Source organism: Drosophila willistoni, unplaced genomic scaffold, assembly GCF_018902025.1.
Source record: "Drosophila willistoni isolate 14030-0811.24 unplaced genomic scaffold, UCI_dwil_1.1 Seg706, whole genome shotgun sequence".
In the NCBI taxonomy this organism is placed as follows: Eukaryota; Metazoa; Arthropoda; class Insecta; order Diptera; family Drosophilidae; genus Drosophila; species Drosophila willistoni.
The window spans coordinates 32501-40000 of record NW_025814614.1 but is presented as its reverse complement, the minus strand read 5'-3'; the positions used below and the strand labels follow the sequence as shown (position 1 = coordinate 40000).

General features: G+C 33.0%; 2 non-coding genes across 2 annotated transcripts; both read right to left on the bottom strand.

Annotated features, from left to right (window-relative positions):
• Positions 1 to 3045: 3045 nt before the first annotated feature.
• Positions 3046 to 6986, bottom strand: LOC124461868. Its single transcript, XR_006955281.1, has one exon. It is a non-coding gene; the product is annotated as a large subunit ribosomal RNA (ribosomal RNA).
• Positions 6987 to 7317: 331 nt separating this feature from the next.
• LOC124461872 lies at positions 7318 to 7497 on the bottom strand. Its single transcript, XR_006955283.1, has one exon. It is a non-coding gene; the product is annotated as a 5.8S ribosomal RNA (ribosomal RNA).
• Between the last annotated feature and the right edge of the window lie 3 nt (positions 7498 to 7500).

Here is a 7500-nt window from a genome sequence, read left to right as displayed (position 1 = left end):
CATATGTATTTAAGAATTTTACCAATATTACATATGACTGACCATGCTCGACATCACACCACCTAAGTAGGTTTTGTGCCACATACTCTCGAAATGGACCATTTATATATGAAGGTACCACTCAACAATAAATTTTCATATGTATTTTTATAAATACCATCAAATTTCATTATAATAAATAAATAAATAGACATTGCCGATTATAAATGCATAAGACATATGTATTTAAGAATTTTACCAATATTACATATGACTGACCATGCTCGACATCACACCACCTAAGTAGGTTTTGTGCCACATACTCTCGAAATGGACCATTTATATATGAAGGTACCACTCAACAATAAATTTTCATATGTATTTTTATAAATACCATCAAATTTCATTATAATAAATAAATAAATAGACATTGCCGATTATAAATGCATAAGACATATGTATTTAAGAATTTTACCAATATTACATATGACTGACCATGCTCGACATCACACCACCTAAGTAGGTTTTGTGCCACATACTCTCGAAATGGACCATTTATATTGAAGGTACCACTCAACAATAAATTTTCATATGTATTTTTATAAATACCATCAAATTTCATTATAATAAATAAATAAATAGACATTGCCGATTATAAATGCATAAGACATATGTATTTAAGAATTTTACCAATATTACATATGACTGACCATGCTCGACATCACACCACCTAAGTAGGTTTTGTGCCACATACTCTCGAAATGGACCATTTATATATGAAGGTACCACTCAACAATAAATTTTCATATGTATTTTTATAAATACCATCAAATTTCATTATAATAAATAAATAAATAGACATTGCCGATTATAAATGCATGAGACATATGTATTTAAGAATTTTACCAATATTACATATGACTGACCATGCTCGACATCACACCACCTAAGTAGGTTTTGTGCCACATACTCTCGAAATTGACCATTTATGTTTGAAGGTACCACTCAACAATAAATTTTCATATGTATTTTTATAAATACCATCAAATTTCATTATAATAAATAAATAAATAGACATTGCCGATTATAAATGCATAAGACATATGAATTTAAGAATTTTACCAATATAACATATGACTGACCATGCTCGACATCACACCACCTAAGTAGGTTTTGTGCCACATACTCTCGAAATTGACCATTTATGTTTGAAAGTACCACTCAATAATAAATTAACATTTTTTCCCCATACAATAAATGGGCGTTTTTAAGAAATCACCAAAGTATAAAACATTCGTATGTGATATGCATATTCCCATATGATATGGATGTTCCCATACGATAAATGGGCGATATTAATATTTTTAGTTTTTAGTAAAATTTTTTTTCATATATATAGTCGATATTAAATAAATCCCATACGTTATGATATATTTTCATATGATATGAAAAATTTTAAATGTTGAGTAAATTTTTTTTTTTTTCATATGAATGGGCGAAATTAAATAAATCCCATACGTTATGATATATTTTCATATGATATGAAAAATTTTAATGTTGAGTAAATTTTTTTTTTTTTTCATATGAATGGCGAATAAATTAATGATAATATACGAATTAAATAATCCATACTTATGATATATTTTCATATGATATGAAAAATTTTAAATGTTGAGTAAATTTTTTTTTTTTTCATATGAATGGGCGAAATTAAATAAATCGCATACGTTATGATATATTTTCATATGATATGAAAAATTTTAAATGTTGAGTAAATTTTTTTTTTCATATAAATGGGCGAAATTAAATAAATCCCATACGTTATGATATATATTTTCATATGATATGAAAAATTTTAAATGTTAAGTAAATTTTTTTTTTTTCATATAAATGGGCGATATTAAATAAATCGCATACGTTATGATATATTTTCATATGATATGAGAAATTTTGAATGTTGAGTAAATTTTTTTTTTTTCATATATATGGGCGATATTAAATAAATCCCATACGTTATGATATATTTTCATATGATATGAAAAATTTTAATGTTGAGTAAATTTTTTTTTTTTCATATAAATTATGAAGATGACAGTTGGCACCGCCGTTTTCATTTATTAAAGTTATATACATATAACATTTTTTTTCTTTTGACCTTTTAATAGGTACAGTAGGAATCTCTTTAAATATATATATTGCGTCACTAAATAAATGACGATTCATTTGGCTACATTATGACGATCACAGTTGGAACCGCCGTTTTCGTTCTTTTAAGTTATATACATATAACATTATTTTTCCACCTTTCAATATGGACAGTAGGAGTTTCTTTAAATATATTTATTGTGTCTCTGAATAAATGACAATTCATTTGGCAACATTATGAAGATGACAGTTGGCACCGCCGTTTTCATTTATTAAAGTTATATACATATAACATTTTTTTCTTTTGACCTTTTAATAGGTACAGTAGGAATCTCTTTAAATATATATATTGCGTCACTAAATAAATGACGATTCATTTGGCTACATTATGACGATCACAGTTGAAACCGCCGTTTTCGTTCTTTTAAGTTATATACATATAACATTATTTTTCCACCTTTCAATATGGACAGTAGGAGTTTCTTTAAAAATATTTATTGTATCTCTGAATAAATGACAATTCATTTGGCAACATTATGAAGATGACAGTTGGCACCGCCGTTTTCATTTATTAAAGTTATATACATATAACATTTTTTTCTTTTGACCTTTTAATAGGTACAGTAGGAATCTCTTTAAATATATATATTGCGTCACTAAATAAATGACGATTCATTTGGCTACATTATGACGAACACAGTTTGAAACGCCGTATTCGTTCTTTTAACTTATATATATATATAACTTTTTTTTTCACCCATTTAAACATGAAGAGTAGGAATCTCTTAAAGTACATTCATTGCGTCACTAAAGAAATGACGATACATTTGGCTACCTAAAAAAAAAAGAGGATAGAAATGGACTTATTATTATATGAAATACTCTTCCATATAATAATAGTACATCAGCAATTTAAAAAAATCGAATCATCAAGCAAAGGATAAGCTTCAGTGGATCGCAGTATGGCAGCTGCTCAACCACTTACAACACCTTGCCTGTTACAAAAGTCGTTTACAATTGATTCTAGGCTTTGTCATTGTATTAAATAATGTTTTAATAAGTAACTAGCGCGGCATCAGGTGATCGAAGATCCTCCCAATTTACTATGTTACAAATAACATTGGCATCACATCCATTGTCGTTTATAAAATAAACTTTTAATGGTTTAGAAGCCATACAATGCAAATTGCCCCTTATTTATCATTGCAGTCCAGCACGGATACGACCTTAGAGGCGTTCAGGCATAATCCAACGGACGTAGCGTCATACCACTGTTCGCTCGAACAAGTATTGTGCCATTGGTCCGTACCTGCGGTTCCTCTCGTACTACGCAGGAATGCTGTCGCAACAACGTTTTGTCATTAGTAGGGTAAAACTAACCTGTCTCACGACGGTCTAAACCCAGCTCACGTTCCCTTGCATGGGTGAACAATCCAACGCTTGGTGAATTTTGCTTCACAATGATAGGAAGAGCCGACATCGAAGGATCAAAAAGCGACGTCGCTATGAACGCTTGGCCGCCACAAGCCAGTTATCCCTATGGTAACTTTTCTGACACCTCTTGTTAAAAACTCTTTAAACCAAAAGGATCGATAGGCCGAGCTTTTGCTGTCCCTGTGTGTACTGAACACCGAGATCAAGTCAGCATTTGCCCTTTTGCTCTATGTGTGGTTTCTGTCCGCACTGAGCTGGCCTTGGGACACCTCCGTTATTATTTGAGAGATGTACCGCCCCAGTCAAACTCCCTACCTGGCAATGTCCTTGAATTGGATCATACCTGAGTAATTGGAGTTATACCAAATATTTCAAATTAAAAATACATAAATGCACTCTCTCATTAAAGAATTTGTTTGCGATTATATAACAAACTCGTGATACTTTGATCAAGAAGCTTGCATCAAAACCCAATACCATAAGATATAATAAATATATCCGTATAATGGCTAGGAAATGATACACGTTCCATTTAATCAAGTAAGTAAGGAAACAATAAGAGTAGTGGTATTTCATTGGCGATATCAAACACAAGGAATAATATCTCCCACTTATTCTACACCTCTTATGTCTCCTTACACTGCCAGATTAGAGTCAAGCTCAAAAGGGTCTTCTTTCCCCGCTAATTATTCCAAGCCCGTTCCCTTGGCTGTGGTTTCGCTAGATAGTAGATAGGGACAGTAGGAATCTCGTTAATCCATTCATGCGCGTCACTAATTAGATGACGAGGCATTTGGCTACCTTAAGAGAGTCATAGTTACTCCCGCCGTTGACCCGCGCTTACTTGAATTTCTTCACTTTGACATTCAGAGCACTGGGCAGAAATCACATTGTGTCAACACCCGCTAGGGCCATCACAATGCTTTGTTTTAATTAGACAGTCGGATTCCCCAAGTCCGTGCCAGTTCTGAATTGATTGTTAATTGATAATCGTTATAATTTAAAAGAACTAATTAAAAATTAGTATTCTTAAAAATTTTAGCAAGAAAGTTCCACAATTGGCTACGTAACTAACTATCCGGGGAACAAATAACTATCATAAATGATAGAAACTCTATTTACCCAGAACGAGCACATAAACCATGTTATTGTTTCCCAATCAAGCCCGACTATCTCAATCTTCAGAGCCAATCCTTATCCCGAAGTTACGGATCTAATTTGCCGACTTCCCTTACCTACATTATTCTATCGACTAGAGACTCTTCACCTTGGAGACCAGCTGCGGATATTGGTACGGCCTGTTGAGAAGTTTGCGTATCCCCACCATAAATTTTCAAGGTCCGAGGAGAAAATATCGACACAACAGTATATGTCATGCTCTTCTAGCCCATCTACCATATCTCTCTGCGAAAGACTTCCATGGTAGTACGGCTATAAAACAGAAAAGAAAACTCTTCCGATACCTCTCGACGGCTTCTTTATGGTCGTTCCTGTTGCCAGGATGAGCACGAGGCCCATATTTAATAACAAACGGATACTCAACAGGTTACGGAATTGGAACCGTATTCCCTTTCGTTCAAAATTATTCAAGTGTTTTATTATTTATTATTTCATTTGACATTTTTAAAACTTGAAAATTTTCGGCTTTCGCCTTGAACTTAGGACCGACTAACTCGTGATCAACCACTGTTCACACGAAACCCTTCTCCACTTCAGTCCTCCAAGGTCTCATTCGATTATTTGCTACTACCACCAAGATCTGTACCAATGGCGGCTCCATGCAGGCTTACGCCAAACACTTCTAAGCACACCATTGTACCTTCCTACTCACTAAAGTTTCAAAATTTATATTATAAATAATATAAATCATCTACTTTAGCGGTAATGTATAGGTATACAACTTAAGCGCCATCCATTTTAAGGGCTAGTTGCTTCGGCAGGTGAGTTGTTACACACTCCTTAGCGGATTTCGACTTCCATGATCACCGTCCTGCTGTTTTAAGCAACCAACGCCTTTCATGGTTTCTGTATGAGTTGTTAATTTGGGCACCGTAACATTACGTTTGGTTCATCCCACAGCGCCAGTTCTGCTTACCAAAAGTGGCCCACTGGGCACAATATATCATAACCTTAAACTTCATATCAAGAAAGTTAAGGTTCTTACCCATTTAAAGTTTGAGAATAGGTTAAGATCGTTTCGACCCTAAGGCCTCTAATCATTCGCTTTACCAGATAAGATTATTTTATATAACATTTAAATGCACCAGCTATCCTGAGGGAAACTTCGGAAGGAACCAGCTACTAGATGGTTCGATTGGTCTTTCGCCCCTATACTCAATTCTGACAATCGATTTGCACGTCAGAACTGTTTCGGTCTTCCATCAGGGTTTCCCCTGACTTCAACCTGATCAAGTATAGTTCACCATCTTTCGGGTCACAGCATATATGCTCAAGGTACGTTCCAGTTAGAGGTATAAATAATATAAATATCATTATACATAACTATATAGAACGCCCCGGGATTGTGTTAATTATCTATAAATAGTTAAAAAACTAATCCCATTATTAGTCAAGTTAATTATGCTATTAGGTTTATATCCCAATAACTTGCACATATGTTAGACTCCTTGGTCCGTGTTTCAAGACGGGTCCCGAAGGTATCCTGAATCTTTCGCATTGTTAATCATACAAGTGCATATAATAAACACAGAAAATCAATGATAATCATGCTATTATATAATTCCGAAAAATTAACGCACTGTATTCATATAAATCTATCAACACTTTATCAAATTAATGACATTTATTCTATGTTAAAATGCAAGCAAAATAATTTAAATAAACTATAAGTCATATTTTATGATAAATTTGGTTTATGTTAATAGATTACAATGTCCTTATATGGAAAAAATGCACACTATTATTATAATATTATTAAAATATTAAAACTCTAATGATGAATTTTCCATAATGGATATTCAGGTTCATCGGGCTTAACCTCTAAGCAGTTTCACGTACTATTTAACTCTCTATTCAGAGTTCTTTTCAACTTTCCCTCACGGTACTTGTTTACTATCGGTCTCATGGTTATATTTAGTTTTAGATGGAGTTTACCACCCACTTAGTGCTGCACTATCAAGCAACACGACTCTTTGGAAACACCATCTAGTAATCATTAACGTTATACGGGCCTGGCACCCTCTATGGGTAAATGGCCTCATTTAAGAAGGACTTAAATCATTAATTTCTCATACTAGAATATTGATGCTCCATACACTGCATCTCACATTTGCCATAAAGACAAAGTGACTTAGTGCTGAACTATTTTCTTTTCGCTCGCCGCTACTAAGAAAATCCTTGTTAGTTTCTTTTCCTCCCCTAATTAATATGCTTAAATTCAGGGGGTAGTCCCATATGAGTTGAGGTTGTATATACACACAAATATATTATTTAATATATTAAAACCATTGTTAATTTTTACTTTAAGTGAAGAATAATATTATGACACAATTATTTTTTCATTTCATATCATTAATAAGAGGCAATTCTAGATTAAAATTTAATATTTTTTATGCTAGACATTCCTCAGTATCATTTGATTTGAAAAAGAAAATTATACATCTTCGTTTTTCTCATACATATGTGAGCCAATGTGTTTCAATTATTATTAATATTATGAATATACATATATATCCAATAATATACCATATGCTTTAATATTTCGTAAAATATTAAAACAACTTATTTAGCATAGTCTTACAACCCTCAACCATATGTAGTCCAAGCAGCACTCTAAAATTAATTAAAGTACCATAACAGCATGGACTGCGATATGCGTTCAAAATGTCGATGTTCATGTGTCCTGCAGTTCACACGATGACGCACAGTTTGCTGCGTTCTTCATCGACCCATGAGCCGAGTGATCCACCGCTTAGAGTGATT